This window comes from Aulostomus chinensis, chromosome 4 (assembly GCF_037954235.1).
Source record: "Aulostomus chinensis isolate RoL2024-O1b breed Wild chromosome 4, RoL_Achi_v1.0, whole genome shotgun sequence".
NCBI lineage: Eukaryota > Metazoa > Chordata > Actinopteri > Syngnathiformes > Aulostomidae > Aulostomus > Aulostomus chinensis.
Window position 1 is genome coordinate 7,653,745 of NC_141323.1, and position 19,511 is coordinate 7,673,255.

General features: G+C 44.8%; 1 protein-coding gene across 1 annotated transcript in view; it reads left to right on the forward strand.

Annotated features, from left to right (window-relative positions):
- The first annotated feature begins 1,533 nt into the window (after positions 1-1,533).
- cog5 (component of oligomeric golgi complex 5) overlaps positions 1,534-19,511 on the forward strand; it is a 60,562-nt gene continuing 42,584 nt past the window's right edge. Inside the window, exons 1-2 of the mRNA XM_086201412.1 lie at positions 1,534-1,908; positions 2,100-2,265. The gene's annotated coding sequence lies outside the window, so the exon portion shown is untranslated. The remainder of the gene's footprint in view (positions 1,909-2,099; positions 2,266-19,511) is intronic.

Here is a 19,511-nt window from a genome sequence, read left to right on the forward strand (position 1 = left end):
ATCTATCTATCTATCTATCTATCATCTATCTATCTATATCCATCTATCATCTATCTATCATCCATCCATCCATCTATCATCTATCTATCTATCATCTATCTATCCATCCATCTATCATCTATCTATCATCTATCTATCTATCATCCATCTATCATCCATCTATCATCTATCTATCTATCATCCATCTATCATCCATCTATCATCTATCTATCATCCATCTATCATCTATCTATCCATCTATCATCTATCTATCTATCTATCATCCATCTATCATCTATCTATCATCCATCTATCATCTATCTATCATCCATCCATCCATCATCTATCTATCTATCATCTGTCTATCATCCATCTATCATCTATCTATCATCCATCCATCCATCATCTATCTATCTATCATCTATCTATCATCTATCTATCATCTATCTATCCATCTATCTGTCCATCCATCTATCTTCTTTCTATCAATCTATCTATCTATCATCCATCCATCTATCTTCTATCAATCTGTCTATCTATCATCTATCCATCTATCTGTCCATCCATCTATCTTCTATCTATCCATCTATCATCAATCCATCCTTCTATCATCTATCATCTATCCATCTATCTATCCATCCTTCTATCATCTATCCATCTATCATCTATCCATCTATCTGTCCATCCATTTATCTTCTATCTATCTATCTATCTATCATCTATCCATCTATCTGTCCATCCATCTATCTTCTATCTATCTATCCATCTATCATCAATCCATCCATCTATCATCTATCCATCTATCTGTCCATCCATTTATCTTCTATCTATCTATCCATCTATCATCAATCCATCCATCTATCATCTATCCATCTATCTGTCCATCCATTTATCTTCTATCTATCTATCTATCATCCATCTATCATCTATCTATCATCCATCTATCATCTATCTATCATCCATCCATCCATCATCTATCTATCTATCATCTGTCTATCATCCATCTATCATCTATCTATCATCCATCCATCCATCATCTATCTATCTATCATCTATCTATCATCTATCTATCATCTATCTATCTATCTATGTATCTATCTATCTATCATCCATCTATCCATCTATCTGTCCATCCATCTATCTTCTTTCTATCAATCTGTCTATCTATCATCTATCCATCTATCTGTCCATCCATCTATCTTCTATCTATCCATCTATCATCAATCCATCCTTCTATCATCTATCATCTATCCATCTATCTATCCATCCTTCTATCATCTATCCATCTATCATCTATCCATCTATCTGTCCATCCATTTATCTTCTATCTATCTATCTATCATCTATCCATCTATCTGTCCATCCATCTATCTTCTATCTATCTATCTATCTATCTATCATCTATCTATCATCTATCTATCTATCATCTATCTATCTATCTATCTATCAATCATCTATCTATCATCAATCCATCCATCTATCATCTATCCATCTATCTGTCCATCCATTTATCTTCTATCTATCTATCTATCTATCATCTATCCATCTATCTGTCCATCCATCTATCTTCTATCTATCAATCTATCTATCTATCTATCATCTATCCATCTATCTGTCCATCCATCTGTCTTCTATCTATCAATCTATCTATCTATCCATCTATCATCTATCCATCCTTCTATCATCTATCCATCTATCCATCTATCTATCCATCCTTCTATCATCTATCCATCTATCATCTATCCATCTATCATCTATCTATCTATCTATCTATCTATCTATCTATCTATCATCTATCCATCCTTCTATCATCTATCTATCTATCTCTCCATCCATCCATCTGTCCATCACAGTTGGTGCTCTGGAGGAATGAGATGTTCCACTGAAGGAACGTTGAGAGTGAAGGAGCCGCATCCCCAGAATGTCCAGGTAAACTTGAGTGTGCGCTCTTGTCATCCTCTGATGTTGAGCACGTTCAAATGCTTTACTTTGTGTCGTTCCATGCAGTCCCGTGTGTTCACTGTCGGCTACGTACTGAGCGCTATGTTGTCAACAATGCATTATGTTACACAGGGAAAGTTCTCACAATTGTGTTTTTTCTGTGTGGCCCGGTGGAGCAGTGGTCCTCACTGTGGCCCCCCCAGCAAGAAGGTTGTGGGTGGAGCAGTGGTCCTCACTGTGGCCCCCCCAGCAAGAAGGTTGTGGGTGGAGCAGTGGTCCTCACTGTGGCCCCCCCAGCAAGAAGGTTGTGGGTGGAGCCCCAGCTGCAGCACGGGGTCTTTCTGGGTGAGTCTCCATGTTCTCCCTGTTCCTGCTGGGTTCTCTCTGGTACTCCAGCTTCCTCCACAGTCCAAAGACATCAAGAGGGACCAGGTTAATCCAGACTCTAAATTGACCGTAGGCGTGGCTGGGAGAGCCAATGGTTGTCTGTCTCTATGTGTTGGCCCTGCCATGGACTGGTGACCTGTCCAGGGGGAAGGCTGCTGGGATAGGCTCCACCCCCACCACCCTCAACAGGAGAAGAGGCAGAACATGGAGGGAGGGAGGGATGGATGGATGAATAATGGATGGATGGGTCTGTGGGTGTGTGGCTTGATGGGTGTATTTTTGGATGGGTGGAGGATGGATGGATGGATGGGTGTGTGGGTGTATTGATGGATGGGTGGATTTTTTTTTCTCTCCCTCTCTTCTGGGATCATGCGTGTACTGGAGCTGGAGGCCAGGGAACCACTGCACACTTCCATTACATCCATGAGGCAGGTTTCAGTCCGGCCAAAGGCAGAAGGAGTGGGAGAAACAGAACTGGACCGACAGCAACGATCGATGTCCCAGGCCAAGGAGGGGGGTGTCACAATGTGTGCAGCTATCTCGGAAAACGGTGTCCTCACCCCCAACCCCCTTCTCGGTCCTTACAACACACAACATCTTCTTCCTTTTCTCGACAGTCCACAGAGCCCTCACCCTGAGCATGAGAGGGGTCTCACTGGAGACCATCTGAGTGAGTGTGTTGTTGTGTGGGATCATGTGATCTTTCACCACTCACATCTGGTGGCAGAGTGGTGGTTGAATATCTCCCCCCCTACTCCCCATTCCTTCATCCAATAGAAGAGATTTTTTCTGCCTGGAGGTGGAAGGTTGATGACCAGCGTCCTCATGCCCCAGTGGCCCTGCTCGCAGCCATGGATGCTGCATGTGATGACATCACAGCGGAGTCCTGCAGAGGGTGGATTCGCCACAAAAGGAGACACTTTCCTCATTGCCTTGCAAGGGAAGACAATCCGCTGTGATGATGTAGATGAAAACATGTGGCCAGACAGACAGGAACGTGTGGGTGTGCAGGAATAACTGATGTTCCGTTGACAGTCATATGTCATCTTCTATTTCTTTTTTTACATGTTTATTTATTTGGAAATGACAAACATTGACAATACAATATGCATTTCACATTATTAGGCCACAATGACCTTTCATTTCCAGTTTACATGTTTATACAAAAATACAAACATTCCCAACCCACCCCCCAACCACGCCAATACTAAAATAAAGGGGGGGGGGAAGAAAAAAGAAGAAAAAAAAAGTACTAGGGACAGAAGGAGAAAGTAGGAAAGAGAAAGAGAGAGGGGGGAGAGGGCCAATCAGCTAATCAGTAGGCAGGGTTTGTAAGGAATTGAAGTATTTTATGAAAGGGTTCCATTTTCGGAAAAACTTGCTACAGGACCCTTGTACTGTTAAGTTTATTTTTTCCAGTTTAATGAAGGACATGACATCTCTGAGCCACAGCGACGTGGACGGAGGTTTAGGAGACTTCCATGACAGCAGAATACGGCGTCTAGCCAGAAGGGAAGTGAAGGCCAACACTTGCATCTGCAAGGGGGTTAATTTAAGTTTTTCATTTGAGATTCCAAATATGGCCACAAGAGGGTCCATCTTTATTTGGGTTCGTAGAACCTCTGTCAATATCATAAAGAAATCTGACCATAATTTGTGTAGACTGGGACAAACGAAAAACATGTGGCTCAAATTACAGGGAGAAGAGTGGCATCTATCACATTGATCTACAATGTCAGGGTATATTTCAGATAGCCTGGACTTACTGAAATGGGCTCTATGTAACACCTTGAACTGTATAAGTTGTAGCCTGGCACAGGGAGTAGATAAGCGTATAGTATCTATGGCTTTATCCCACCATTGTTCTGTTAAATTTATTGCTAGCTCGTGCTCCCAAGCATTTTTAGCCTTGGCAACTGAGTGACCACCAAGCGTCATAAGTTTGTTATAAATCTTAGATACTAATGATTTCTGATGGAGCTCCAAGGTTGGAAAATCATCCCAAGGTTGATCAATGATGGAGGGAAAACATGGAAAGAGAGAAGACGCGCAGTGTCTAACTTGAAAGAACATAAAGAGATTTGATATAGGCAAATTGAAATCTGAGCGTAAATCTGAGAAATTAACAAAAGTACCATCTTTGTCGAGGTCACGAAAAACCCTAATGCCTAGATTTTGCCAGAGCGTGTATGAGGTATTGTTGACGGATGGAAGGAATAGATGATTATTAAGTATGGGCATCAAGAGAGAAGCTGACAGAAATCTAAAGTGCCGCCTAAATTGATAAAAAATCTTAAGTGTGGAAAGCGTCACTGGGTTCTTAGTGAACTTAGAAGGATTGGTGGGCAGTGGAGATGTGAGTAGGGCAGCGGGTGAGGATGAGACACATGAATGCGTCTCTATCCTGCACCATATCGGTTGTGCAGATTGAAGCCAGTAATTCAATTTATGGATATGTGCTGACCAATAGTATAGAAGAAAATTAGGTAAGGCAAGGCCGCCGTTTGATGTAAATCTTTGAAGTAACGATTTCCCTAGTCTAGGGGTTTTGCCAGCCCATAAAAAGGAAGTAAGAGTCTAATCTAAAGATTTGAAAAAATGTTTGGGCAAAAATAAAGGAATGCACTGAAACAGAAAAAGAAATCTGGGCAAAATATTCATTTTCACAACATTAATTCTACCTATCAATGAGAGAGGGAGAGAGTTCCACCTTTGGATTTCCTCCTTAACCTGGGCAATCAGGGGTATGAAATTGGCGGAATAAAGAGATGGTAAGGTGCGTGTTACATTGATCCCCAAATACTTAAAACCTGAGGGATTAAACTTGAAGGGAATATCAGACTGTTTAAGTGTTAGAGCTAAAGAATTTATAGGATAACATCCACTTTTAGAGAGATTAACTTTATATCCTGAAAAAGAGCCAAACCTTTTCAATATAGATAGAATTGGTGGAATACTTGTCAGTGCGTCTGATACAAACAGGAGAAGGTCATCGGCATATAGGGATCATTTTAATTCAATGTCAGAGCGAAGGATACCGTGAAAGGGAGGGAGTGATCTTAATGCGATTGATAGGGGCTCTATGGCCAAGGCAAATAGCAGGGGAGAGAGAGGACAGCCCTGTCTGGTGCCCCGTGCTAGCATAAAGTAGGAGGAATAAGAATTATTTGTGTGAACACTCGCTTGCGGGGAGGTGTAGAGAAGTTGGATCCAGGAAATGAATCTCTCACCAAAGCCAAACCTTCTAAGTATGTCAAAAAGGTAATGCCATTCAACTCGATCAAATGCTTTCTCTGCGTCAATCGAAATTACGACCTCAGGGGTTGAGGAGGAGTGTCCAGAAAAGATTACATTAAGAAGTGTTCTAACATTGAAAAACAGCTGACGACCTTTGATAAAGCCATTCTGTTCCTCTGATATAATTGAAGGAAGAACCTTTTCAAGGCGAGTTGCAAGTACTTTAGCCAGAATCTTGACGTCAACATTAAGAAGTGATACAGGCCTATATGAGGTACAGGATGCAGGATCCTTATCCTTTTTTAACAGAAGGGATACTGAAGCCTGAGTGAGAGTGAGAGGGAGTGAACCAAGTTCTAGGGATTCATTATAAACAGACCTGAGAAGAGGAGCTAATTTATTTATAAATTTCTTATAGAACTCGACAGGGTAACCATCTGGGCCGGGTGCCTTTTTGTTCTGCATGGCTTTGATAGAGAGCGTAATTTCTTCCAGACTTAAAGGCGCATCAAGCTTATTGGTGGCAGAGAGGTCGATCGTTGGGATATCAATATTCTGAAGAAAAGAGGTCATTTCAGCTAAGTCCGATGATAAAGATTCTGATTCATAAAGGGAGGAGTAAAAATTCCTGAAAGTGTCATTGATAGAGGTGGGGTCCGATACAAGTTTACCAGATGGATCCCTAATTTGAGAAATTAATCAAGAGGCGGTTTGACTTTTTAATTGGTGAGCGAGAAGCCTACTTGGTTTGTCACCGTGTTCATAAAAAGTAGCACGAGAACGTGCCAGAAGCCTCTCCGCCTCTGACGTTGTAAGGAGATCCAATTCCGCCTGGAGGTCATGTCGTTGTTTCATTAAACTTTGGCATGGGTTAACAGCATTTTGTTTATCGATATCTAGAATTTTGTTTAGAAGTTCTTGGATCTATAATTTACGGCTTCTCTGCTGATGTACTGAATAAGAAATTATTTGACCACGTAAATATGCTTTTAGTGATTCCCATAATAATGAATAAGATATAGAATCGTTTTTGTTAATAGCTATGAAGTCATCAGTTGAAGAAGTAATAAAGGCGTTAAACTTATCATCAGATAATAAAAGAGTGTTGAACCTCCAAGGAGAGGAAAAACGAGGAATGTTTGGGAAGCAAATATTAAGACTGACGGGAGCGTGATCAGAAATAACAGTTGAGTGATATTCAGCAGAAGTCACTTTTGGTACTAGGGAGCCATCAATAAAGAAATAGTCAATACGAGAGTAAGTCTGATGGACATGAGAGAAAAAAGAATATAACCTAGTCTGAGGATTGTGGTGTCTCCAAGGATCTACAAACCCGTTTTGTAGCATAAAATCTGAAATTGTTTTAGCCATGGAAGATTGGTTTAGCGTGCGCGGATTAGAGCGGTCCAGAGAAGGGTTCATAACACAGTTCAAGTCTCCTGCCAGAATTAACAAATGAGTATCCAAGAAAGGGAGGGTACTGAACAGTCTACTCATAAAGTCTGGGTGGTCAAAATTCGGAGCGTAAACATTTACTAATAATACGGGATTATGGCATAACTGGCCTGCAATAATTAAGTATCTGCCATTTCTATCAGCTATAATTTTAGAGGTAGTAAAATGAAGCTTTTTATTAACCAGAATAGCCACTCCCCTGGCCTTCGAGTCAAAGGTTGAGTGAAAAACATCACCCAACCATGGACATTTAAGTTTAACCTGATCCTTGTTGCGTATATGTGTCTCTTGTAAAAAGATTATGTCAGCTGTTAAACGTTTTAAGTGAGAGAATATTCTTGATCGCTTCATAGGATTATTGATACCTTTAACATTCCAACTCAAAAATTTTATAGAATTATTGTCTGAATTTGGGCAGTTGGTTTCCATCATCTGGACTTATTTTCTAATGGAGATATGGAATACCCCCTCCACCCCTCGGGGCAAGAGAAGAAATAGATAAGGGAGGAGACGAGAAAGAAGAAGAAGAAAAAAAAACAAAAAAAGGGGGGAAATCACCCAAACCCTCTCAAACCCACCATGGCCCTGCACATCAAGTGTACCCATCCCCAAACGATGAGAACAACCGTGCTGACTTCAACAGAAGCCAAACTAAGAGGGATGCTTGCGATGTAGCTAACACTCAAACTACCCAGCAGAGCCCTGCAGAGTGAAAAACTTTAAATGAAAGGCACCGAGAATAACTTCTGTATTGGCAGAAAAGCAACTGGCAATGCATATCAATACGCATATGTGCATATATAACCATTGCCAGTATTTGTATTTAGTGAAAATAATAAAAAAAATAAAAAAGAAATAAAAATACCTTTCAGGAGAAATTATGAAATTCTAAATCTAATATCAAAAGAGAAAAAGGGCACAAGTGGTAAATAAGTGAAATACGTGCATGTAAATCACCAAGAGTCCAAATAGTGTTGTGCAATCCTGGACATGTAATTGAGTCCTTCCATATAACAAAAAAAAAAAAAATAAAAAAATAATAATAATAAAATAAAAATTTGAGGCACACCGAAATGAATGTGTGGACTGTGTGCATTCAGAAATGTCTGCAGTCCTGGTGCCTCAACTTGCTAATGTCCATTAACAAGACGACAAAACATATTTTGCGTACTCATTATTTTACCAGGACATTAGCATTATTGGAAAAGCATCAAAACTATCACATACACCATAGTCGTTACTTGGTCAGTGTTTTAACAAATGTCTTAGCCTCCTCAGCTGACGTAAAGTCGCGTTGCACACCGTTAAGCCTGATTTATGCTTCTGCGTCATGGCGACGCCGTACCTACGCCGTAGCCCCTACGTCGTCATTGTGCATTTATAGTTCTGCGTCGAGGGAACGCGTTGCTCTGTAATTCACCGCCAAGCCACTAGAGGGGTGTGGCTTTATCTTCGTATGGTTTTGGGGGACTCTTGTCGAATTCCTTAGTTTTCTTCCGGTCATAGCACATGGGTCAGAGACAGAGACAACAATGGAAGTTGTAAAGGTGGTCATACCTGCGAACCTCCTCGATAACTCTTTCTTCGGCTTGGTCCATTTTTATTTTTGCGTGTTGCTCTCACCACAGAAACTTTAAAAATGGCGGTGTTGTTGTGCTGAACTGGAAACATTGTGTGAGCGGACCAATCACAGTCCGTTGACGTTCACGTCACTACGCGTAGTAGTGGAGCCTCAATCCGCAATGCGGCCTACGCCATTTTTTGCTAAACCGGAAGTCCGTCATCTTCTATTTCTGACGTTTGTTCGTAATAAGTGACTGTGTATTGTTTTTGCTCGATGCTGCAGAATTGCAAAGAGCATATGCAGTAAATATGTCAAACATAAATATGTGTCCTGTACTCAGTTGTGTAACTTTACTGTCGTTCTCAAATGGCTGTATGGGGCATTTTCAGGTCGTGTCACCAAGATCTGACTTGTTTGCATTGGAAAACACAGAGAGAGTGAAGTGTCATCATGAAAGCATGACAAAGCCATTCATCACCAATGGACTCAGGACTTCTGACTGTCATGGACACTTTCATTGACATGAATACTTGCTTTTGAGGAATCAACCATTCATTTTGAGCAAGTGGCGCCCTTCTGCCGGTCATCCACTCGGTGCTGAGAAAAACTACATGTGCTGAGTCCAGGCAGGACTGTGTTCCAAATCACACCAACAGCTGACAGCCTGAGGAAGTCTGGTATCAGCACGACATTTATAGGTGCCAGCTCATCAATCAATCAATCAATCAATCCTTTAATATTTGTCCCCAGTGGTGCAATTGCTGTACAACACTGGGGACAACACACAAGTCCACATTATTGGTTCACTATCATAAATACATGAATAGAACCAGAATCCTCCATCAGTATGGATCAAATCATACATACAGGTGTAGATGGGGGGGGGGGGGGCAGCACTCAGCCCAAGTCCCAGAGGAAGAGCTGGGCCTGAACGCCTCCTCCTCCTGGACTTCAGCAGGGAGGCTGCTGAGGGTACGAAGAACATTTCCATCTTGTGGAAGTGGAAGAAGGGAGCCAGACGGAAGGAAGGAAACTGCTGATGAGAGGATGAGAACAAGAGGGAGTCTGCTTTCTGAGAGTGTGAACACTGCAGCAGTCAGGAGACGTGGAGCAGGCCAGCACGGGCTCTCCTCCAGCAAGACAGACCAACTAAGAGAAACTAAACAACTCCATGACAACCAGGTGACATAAAATTTACGTGAAATACTGCGAAGAGAATCTGGTGAAATATGTTTTCTTTTTATGTTTTCTTTTTTTGAAGAATACTGGGTTACTGCGCTGCACTCTGACCCCAAGTACCGCCAACAAGATGGCCACTGGCCACTTGTCCTACACCGAGTGTACGCCTGTATTTCCTGAATATGCTGCTACTATATTTATACCCTATTCTTGCTATGATTCATCCTGTATGTACCACAATTTTTGCAAAGTACTTCTCACTCATTAATGTAATTATCTATTGTGCAATACATCTACTGCACTACTACCTCTGCTGCACTACTACCTCTACTGCACTACTACCTCTACTGCGCTACTACATTTACTGCGCTACTACATTTACTGCACTACTACCTCTACTGCACTACTACCTCTGCTGCACTAGTACCTCTACTGCACGACTACCTCTGCTGCACTACTACCTCTGCTGCACTACTACCTCTACTGCGCTACTACATTTACTGCACTACTACCTCTACTGCACTACCCCTCTACTGCACTAGTACCTCTACTGCACTACTACCTCTACTGCACGACTACCTCTGCTGCACTACTACCTCTACTGCGCTACTACATTTACTGCACTACTACCTCTACTGCACTACCCCTCTACTGCACTAGTACCTCTACTGCACTACTACCTCTACTGCACTAGTACCTCTACTGCACTACTACCTCTGCTGCACTAGTACCTCTACTGCACTACTACCTCTGCTGCACTACTACCTCTGCTGCACTACCCCTCTACTGCACTAGTACCTCTACTGCACTACTACCTCTGCTGCACTACCCCTCTACTGCACTAGTACCTCTACTGCACTACTACCTCTGCTGCACCAACCCTTTACTGCACTACTACCTCTGCTGCACGACTACCTCCGCTGCACTACTACCTCTGCTGCACTACTACCTCTGCTGCACTACCCCTCTACTGCACTAGTACCTCTACTGCACTACTACCTCTGCTGCACTACTACCTCTGCTGCACTACTACCTCTACTGCGCTACTACATTTACTGCACTACTACCTCTACTGCACTACCCCTCTACTGCACTAGTACCTCTACTGCACTACTACCTCTACTGCACTAGTACCTCTACTGCACTACTACCTCTGCTGCACTAGTACCTCTACTGCACTACTACCTCTGCTGCACTACTACCTCTGCTGCACTACCCCTCTACTGCACTAGTACCTCTACTGCACTACTACCTCTGCTGCACTACCCCTCTACTGCACTAGTACCTCTACTGCACTACTACCTCTGCTGCACTACTACCTCTGCTGCACTACTACCTCTGCTGCACTACTACCTCTGCTGCACCAACCCTTTACTGCACTACTACCTCTGCTGCACGACTACCTCCGCTGCACTACTACCTCTGCTGCACTACTACCTCTGCTGCACTACCCCTCTACTGCACTAGTACCTCTACTGCACTACTACCTCTGCTGCACTACCCCTCTACTGCACTAGTACCTCTACTGCACTACTACCTCTGCTGCACTACTACCTCTGCTGCACTACCCCTCTACTGCACTACTACCTCTGCTGCACTACTACCTCTGCTGCACTAGTACCTCTACTGCACTACTACCTCTACTGCACTACTACCTCTGCTGCACCAACCCTTTACTGCACTACTACCTCTGCTGCACGACTACCTCTACTGCACTACTACCTTTACTGCACTACTACCTCTACTGTACTACTACCTTTATTTCACTACTACCTCTACTGCACTACTACCTTTACTTCACGACTACCTTTACTGCACGACTACCTCTACTGCACTACTTCCTTTACTGCACGACTACCTCTACTGCACTACTTCCTTTACTGTACTACTACCTCTGCTGCACTACTACCTCTACTGCACTCCTACCTCTACTGCACTACTACTATTACTGCACTACTACCTCGACTGCACTACTACCTTTACTTCACTACTACCTCTACTGCACTACTACCTCTACTGCACTACTACCTCTGCTGCACTACCCCTCTACTGCACTACGACCTCTACTGCACTACTACCTCTACTGCACTACTACCTCTGCTGCACTACCCCTCTACTGCACTATGACCTCTGCTGCACTACTACCTCTACTGCACTACTACCTCTGCTGCACTACCCCTCTACTGCACTACTACCTCTACTGCACTACTACCTCTGCTGCACTACTACCTCTGCTGCACTACCCCTCTACTGCACTATGACCTCTGCTGCACTACTACCTCTACTGCACTACTACCTCTGCTGCACTACCCCTCGACTGCACTACTACCTCTACTGCACTACTACCTCTACTGCACTACTACCTCTGCTGCACTACCCCTCTACTGCACTACTACCTCTACTGCACTACTACCTCTACTGCACTACTACCTCTGCTGCACTACTACCTCTGCTGCACTACCCCTCTACTGCACTATGACCTCTGCTGCACTACTACCTCGACTGCACTACTACCTCTGCTGCACTACTACCTCTGCTGCACTACCCCTCTACTGCACTACGACCTCTACTGCACTACTACCTCTACTGCACTACTACCTCTGCTGCACTACCCCTCTACTGCACTATGACCTCTGCTGCACTACTACCTCTACTGCACTACTACCTCTGCTGCACTACCCCTCTACTGCACTACTACCTCTACTGCACTACTACCTCTGCTGCACTACTACCTCTGCTGCACTACCCCTCTACTGCACTATGACCTCTGCTGCACTACTACCTCTACTGCACTACTACCTCTGCTGCACTACCCCTCGACTGCACTACTACCTCTGCTGCACTACTACCTCTGCTGCACTACTACCTCTGCTGCACTACTACCTCTGCTGCACTACCCCTCGACTGCACTACTACCTCTGCTGCACTACTACCTCTGCTGCACTACTACCTCTGCTGCACTACTTCCTCTGCTGCACTACTACCTCTGCTGCACTACTTCCTCTGCTGCACTACTTCCTCTGCTGCACTACCCCTTGTAGGAATTTTTCAACAAGTCATCATTAATCAATCAGAAGGACCCACAGAGTCTATGTATTGCGCTGTTCCAAATCTGGAGAGGACACCTTCCAGTTGGTTCAAAAGAATTTATTCAGATTAACAGGAAAGAATCCAGAGCTCTGGAGATGGTCTTCCCCTATGCTGGAGTCAGCATACGCAGATGCGTCATCCCTGGCGTTGGGGCAAGAAGTCCCACGATCTCACTCTCTCTCCAGTTTTATGTGTTACAGGGAGGTGCTGATGTGATCGCTTCTGCGTGCAAGTATGTATTTTTGATCTTCATGTCTGTTGCAGGATCTTCTGTCTGACCCCATGCCAGTCCCTTCTGGTCCATCGTGGCCTTCTTGTTGCAGCTGTGAAGATCAAAAACTCTCTTTCCCTGATTCACGACCTTGCTCTTATCTACTTCTGACTCCCTCTACTTCATCCTTTCTACCATAGAAATTCTGTGGACTCTGTTCTGACTTAATTAGTTTGAGGGAGTGATGCTAGCCATGAGCTACACTCCTGCTATTCCCTGTTGTGACCTTTTCACCTGTGTCCTCTCTTATACAATCTGGTCTGTGCTTCGCTGCCTTGTGTTTCCTGCACTCTATTTTAAGTAAATATATGTATAAATTTAACTACAGTTTAAGCAAATATATATGTATGGATTAATCTACAGTTAAAGCCAACATATGAATACATTTATCTACATTTCCCCTTGTTGAGCACTACTAAGTGCTCACTTTTTCAGCTGGATAAATTTATAGCTGATCATCCAATTGTGGGGTCTCATCAGTGTACTCATCTACCCAGACGAGCTCAAGTCCATACTCATCCAGGGAAGGAGCTGAGGGTTCAGTGGTGGTCAGCATCTGGTATGCTGGCGGAGGCCCATTCTGCATATTAACTTTCTTCTCCACTGCTGCTGAAATGACACGCTCACACATAGATCTGATTAGTGGGATACAACAACAACCAACAATAATCAATAATGCAAACGCAACCAAAATACCAGAGAGAACACTCTTAATCATTCCCGACCATTTGCCGAACATATTTTCAAGCCAGCCTGTGAATGGATCATCAATTCCTGAATGCTCCTTTAATTCTATCGACAACGCCCTCAGTCCATCTAATGCTCTAGTCACTGATCCGTCTGGGGCAGTGTTGTTGGTCATGTTGGTCTCTGTTGTCATCATTTGGTATGTTGGGGAAAACCCTGCTGCTTGCTTTGCAGCCATATCTGCAGCTTGATTTCCCTTAGCTACTATAGTTCTGCTCGTATCATGTCCCTTGCACTTCACGACTGCAACCGTTTCTGGGAGCACGAGTGCTTCCTCTAGTTCTCTCATCATGGTCTCATGTCTGATTGGTGTGCCTGTGGAGGTGCAGTAGCCTCCTCTTCTCCATTCTGGGAGTTGCACATGCGTTGTGTTAACCGCGTATGCTGAGTCCGTGTATATGTTCACTTTCTGTCCCTTCCCTAATTTGCATGCCTCAGTGAGTCCCACAATTTCTGCCTTCTGTGCTGAGGGGCCATCTATCACTTGCCCTGTTGCGAGGGTTTCATAGGTTCCATCTGCAGATAGTTTCACTACCGCCCATGCTGCGGAAAGTGAACCATCATGTTTTCTAAAACAACATCCATCAGAAAACAATGTGCATGTGGCGTCATGATTAGGTGTTGCCGTCAGGTCCTCTCTCAGTTTGGAGTCTTTTATGGCTCTCGGGGCGCACTCGTGCGGTTCCCCTTCTGTCATGTGATCTGCCATATTTATCCCCTCGTGGGTGTAAGTCAAATTAGGTGCCAACAGAGCTTTCTCTATTCTGGACTGTCTTGTTCCTGTCAGAGTAAATGCCTCAGAGGATACCAACCCCACAACTCCATGAGAGGTCAAGATTGTACATGGGTGTCCTGCTATGAGATGTTCACTTTTGTGTAGTAATTTAGTCAATCCTGCTGCGTATCTTACGCAAGGTGGTTGTTTGGTTTCGACTGTGTCTAATGCTACACTCAAATACTTTAACACTGCTCACCTACCACCCCCTGTTTTCTGGAAAAGAACACCATTCATGGTGTTGCCTTTTTCAGAAACATCAAGGTAAAAAGTCTGAGAGTAATTTGGTGCTGTAAGAGCGGCTGCTGTCGCTAGTTCTTGTTTCACTTGAACAAATGAGTCCTCTGCTTCTGGTGTCCACACCAAGGGATTAAACCTATTCTTCAGTCCCTGTTCGTTAACTAGGTGGCGAAGCGGGGTCGTCTTATGAGTGTAGTCGCTAATATGATGACGGCTGTAGCCTGTGAGGCCCAGAAATGACATCATGTCACGAACTGTTTGAGGCTTGGGATATCTCAGAATAGCGTTACGATGCTCTGCAGAAATGGAAGTGCCGTTACCGGCGACTAGTCTTCCCAAAAATGTTACTTGGGAGCGCGCACATTGTAATTTGGATTTTGACGCTTTAAAGCCTCCTAAGGCTAGGGATTTCAAGCACGCCTGGGTGGCTTGTAGACACTCAGATTCAGTGGGTGCGGCAATGAGAAGATCGTCTACATACTGTAGTAACATACAATCTGGCGGGAGGTGGAGGGTTTTAGATAAATGTTCATGTAGCGCACGATTGAACAGGCCAGGTGAGAGAGAGAATCCCTGAGGTAGAACGGTGTACTGATATCTGTGTTCGTTCCATGTGAATGCAAAGTACTTGCGCAGTTCAACTGGCAGAGGTATTGAAAAAAATGCATTTGCTAAATCAATCACTGTAAAAAACTGTTGTGTTGGAGATAGTTGAGACAGGGCAGTGTGCGGATTTGGAACCGGGATAGGAGGCGTGATTACACGTGCATTAACAGCTCTCAAGTCATGAGCCATTCTCCAATCTCCGTTGGGTTTCCCTACAGGTAGAATAGGAGTGTTCCAGGTAGAGGTGGAAGCCTCCAGAACACCTTTTTGTTCAAGGTCCTTGATAATCTGAGTGATGGGCCCGACAGCACCGGGCTTAGGTGGATATTGTGATATCCAAACGGGCGGTCCGGGAGACACTTCAAATGTTACTGGTGTTTCAGGGTCACAGTGTCCTACATCTGTTCTACCTCCTGACCACACCGAAGACCGTATGGTACTGAGGAGTTCTGTAGTCATGTCACTATCTGAATTTTCACGTCCATGTTGTCTGGTCAACTCACACTAAGGCAACACCGATGGGGTCACAGTGTGATGAGTGATGCGATAAGTCTCTAGGGAGGCTGAATATGTTAAGCCTTCCACCTGTGTCTGTTTCCAGTCGGTCGCTAAATGGGCCGCTTTGGTCATTGGTCCGAGATCCTTAGCATCCACTCTAACTCCCACCAACAGTGAGATATGTGGGACTGAGGTATCTCCAAACCATTCATCTTGTTCGGGGGTCAACACCACATGGGCTGTCACTCCTGTTTTATTTACATATATACAATCCGACTGCAGCATCCAGTGTGAACCAGTCACTTGACCAAACGCCTCTTCATATACCTCATTAGTCTGATATCGATCATAGAGGAGAGTACAATGATACGGATCAGTAGGAGGATCATAGGGGTGCATGGAGTTAATCCATGGGCGCCATTGATGGAAAAGAGTCATCAGACTTTGGGGACCAGGTTCATCTAGACACAGGTCTGCCCAGTAGATGGTAGCGTTCACATTCTCTTTAACTTCAGGTTGATGCATCAACCATTGTCCAGTCACTGAGGAGGTCAGCACCGAGTTGGTAGGTGTCATCTTTATTCCATCAGTGAAAGATATCTCCAGTCCCGTTTCACCACACAAAATAGAAGCATTGCATTTAGTCAACAAGTCTCTTCCCATCAGGGGAATAGGACAGGATGGAGAGTACACAAACCGATGCTGCAAAGTTTGTCCACTGACTGCTGTTCGGAGGGGGTGGGTAAATGGGATGGCAGTTGGCTGTCCATTAAAACCCACTCGTTCCACTTTTTTGTCAGAGATAAGAGCTTCTGGGAGGCTATGATTTATAGTAGAATATTTTGCTCCTGTATCCACCAGCATGTCAACAGCTACTTCCTCTACTCTCACTCTTAACAGGAGGTCAGCCAATCCCCCTGCTGTTGGAACCGGGCACCCCTATTGTGGCGGCAGGTACCAGTCCTCCCTTTCCCACTGAGGCATCTGGTATCGTTGTGGAGTCAGGTGTTGTTGTGGTGCCCGATGGTCCTGTGGTGGTCCTCCCTGACCACGCCCACGTCCCCTCTGGAATGGAGGTTTATTAGGACAGTTTCGTGCCCAGTGATCTAGTGCCCCGCAGACATAACATCCCTCCCCCTGCGGCGGCCCCTGGTTACCGTTTCCACCTCCCCGACCACTGCCTCCTCCTCTCTGTTGAGAGTAACCACGCCCTCTGCCTCCTCCCCCTCGTTGGAGAGGGGCCTGATAATGCTGAGGCTGGGGTCCAGGTGGAGCCCACTGGTACTGCAGTGGATAGTACGGTAAAGCTGGTACCACAGGTGCAGGCATTACTGGTGCCGGTGGTGCAGATGTAGCCTGCTGTTGCACCATCTGTTTCTCTGCTTTGGCAGATTTCTTAGCACCGGTTGCTTGTTCTCTAGCTTGTGCTAGTTGGAGTTTAGTCAGTTGCATCTTCAAGTCCTCTAATTCTTTATTAGATTTAGCTGAGTCGCTGTCTTCCTGTCTGAGTCTGTGAGTAAACACTCTGCACCACTGTGCCAAGTTATCTCCACTGCAATGAGGATCATTTTCCATCTCACTGCGCACCTTCTGTGACACTCCTGTTAACAGAGCCATTTTAAATTGAGTGGCTGCTAGCGGGGAATGAGTTGGTCTTTCACCTGTTCTGTTCTCCCACTCATCCTCACATCTGTTTATGAAGGAGGAGGGAGACTCACCAGGCTGTCTGGAAAACACTGTGTGAGGGGCTGTGCATGAGGGCGGAAACGCCCTTCTCAGTGCATTTCCCCACACTCTCGCTATTTGTGTGTAAGGCATGTTATCAGGTACACCGTTAGTGTCAGCTTCTGTGTCGATGTCTAGTACACGTGATACTGAAGTACACGCTCCTACCAGGGCTCTCATGTCCCCTATGGAGAGTGTAGTCCCCGCTGTCAGGGAGTGTAACTTTGTCAGCCAGGGTCCTGCACCCTCATCCCATAAACTGGGGAGGCGTCTAACCAACGTGTCTCTGTCAGCGAGTGGCCACGGTTTGTATATCACTTCCCCACCCCCCGGTTGTTTTATCAGCGACATAGCGAACGTCGTTGTTTTGCTACTCCTGCCTGTAGATTTACTGCGTGTGTGATCAGACACAGGGCTAGCAGAACGGCTTCCTGGTCTACTGGGTGCTCGACTGGGTGGACGGCTTTTTCGTGCTGACATGTCATCATCAAAATCTTCGCGCTCAAACACAATGTCACATCTCAGTTTTCCTGGCACAGATTTGTGACCTTTATCACGTGGTTTTGGTGTCATTGAAGGTCTATCAAGTAACATCTCTCTGGGATCCCATCCTCTGGAGTGAGGCGAGTGATATTCTACTCCTGTTCTTGTCTGTAGTTTTCTGACTGACATCCATCTTTCCTCAGTACTGGGCTTTGCACACTTTTTAGGGGGCTCAGATCTGCTTTTCTTTTTCGTAGGGGCGGGTTTGTCAGCTGCGTCATGGTCACTCTTGTCCTTCTGTGGTTTGTCACCATTATTCTCTAGTAGTCCACCATCTTCTTCTTCTGTGTCTCTATATGCTTGCTCATCTCTCTCTCTCTTCTCCCTGTCCTCTCTACTTTCCCTGTTTCCACCTTCATTTCTCAGTCCCTCTTCTTCTAGTCTCCTTCTGGCTTCTTCTAACTGCCCTCTCACCTCATTGTACTCTGACTGTCCCTGTCCACCAGAGGCCTCATCCTCCTCTTCCTCAAACTCCACCTGTACATCTCCCTTCACCGATATAACAGGCATCTGCAACACTGCAGGAGGCGCTGGAGGTGCCGACAGACCTGAGTACGGAGGAGGTTTCTCCTGCGTCCCTTTCAGCGTCTGTATATGACACCTGGTTCCGGCTGCCATGGCTATCAAATGCAACATTGCTCTCCACTCATCTTTCTTCTGACCTGCTTTAGCATGCTTCTTCCGGCTCAATCTGCCGGGTTTCACTTTGTCATGATCCATCACTTCATCATACGCCGCCTTCTCATCCACACACAATCTGTCCCTAATACACTGGAGTCCACCGACTCCCCACCACTTCTGTCCTTTGCATTGTTTCGTGTATTCATCAAGGTTCTGTCTCAGTGTTTTCTTTCCCTTGTCATCACCACAATAGCCAGATATCGCCTGCGATATTAGGCCTTTCCACCACAACTCCCACTGTTCACAGTTAAGTTTATCATTGTTTGCCATGGTCTTTCACAATTAGGATCACACAACACAGTTCAAATGTGGCCACACACACTTATAGAGGTGTCAGTGGATCTTGTCCTCCTCAGTTGTCTCTCCTCATATGCTTCTACGCTATCCAAGGTAGTGCGATGAGGAAACATAGGTCTGAGAATTTTACTGACTCCTCACCAAGTGTCCAATCCCAAAATTCCCACAGACCCCAGAGACACACAGACTGGGTAAGTAATTGTAATCAGAGAGGTTGCAGTTTTCCCAACAAGCTTCTACCACTCGATTTTACTGAGGGGCGGATGTTACTCACTGCAACAGTCTCATTACTTATT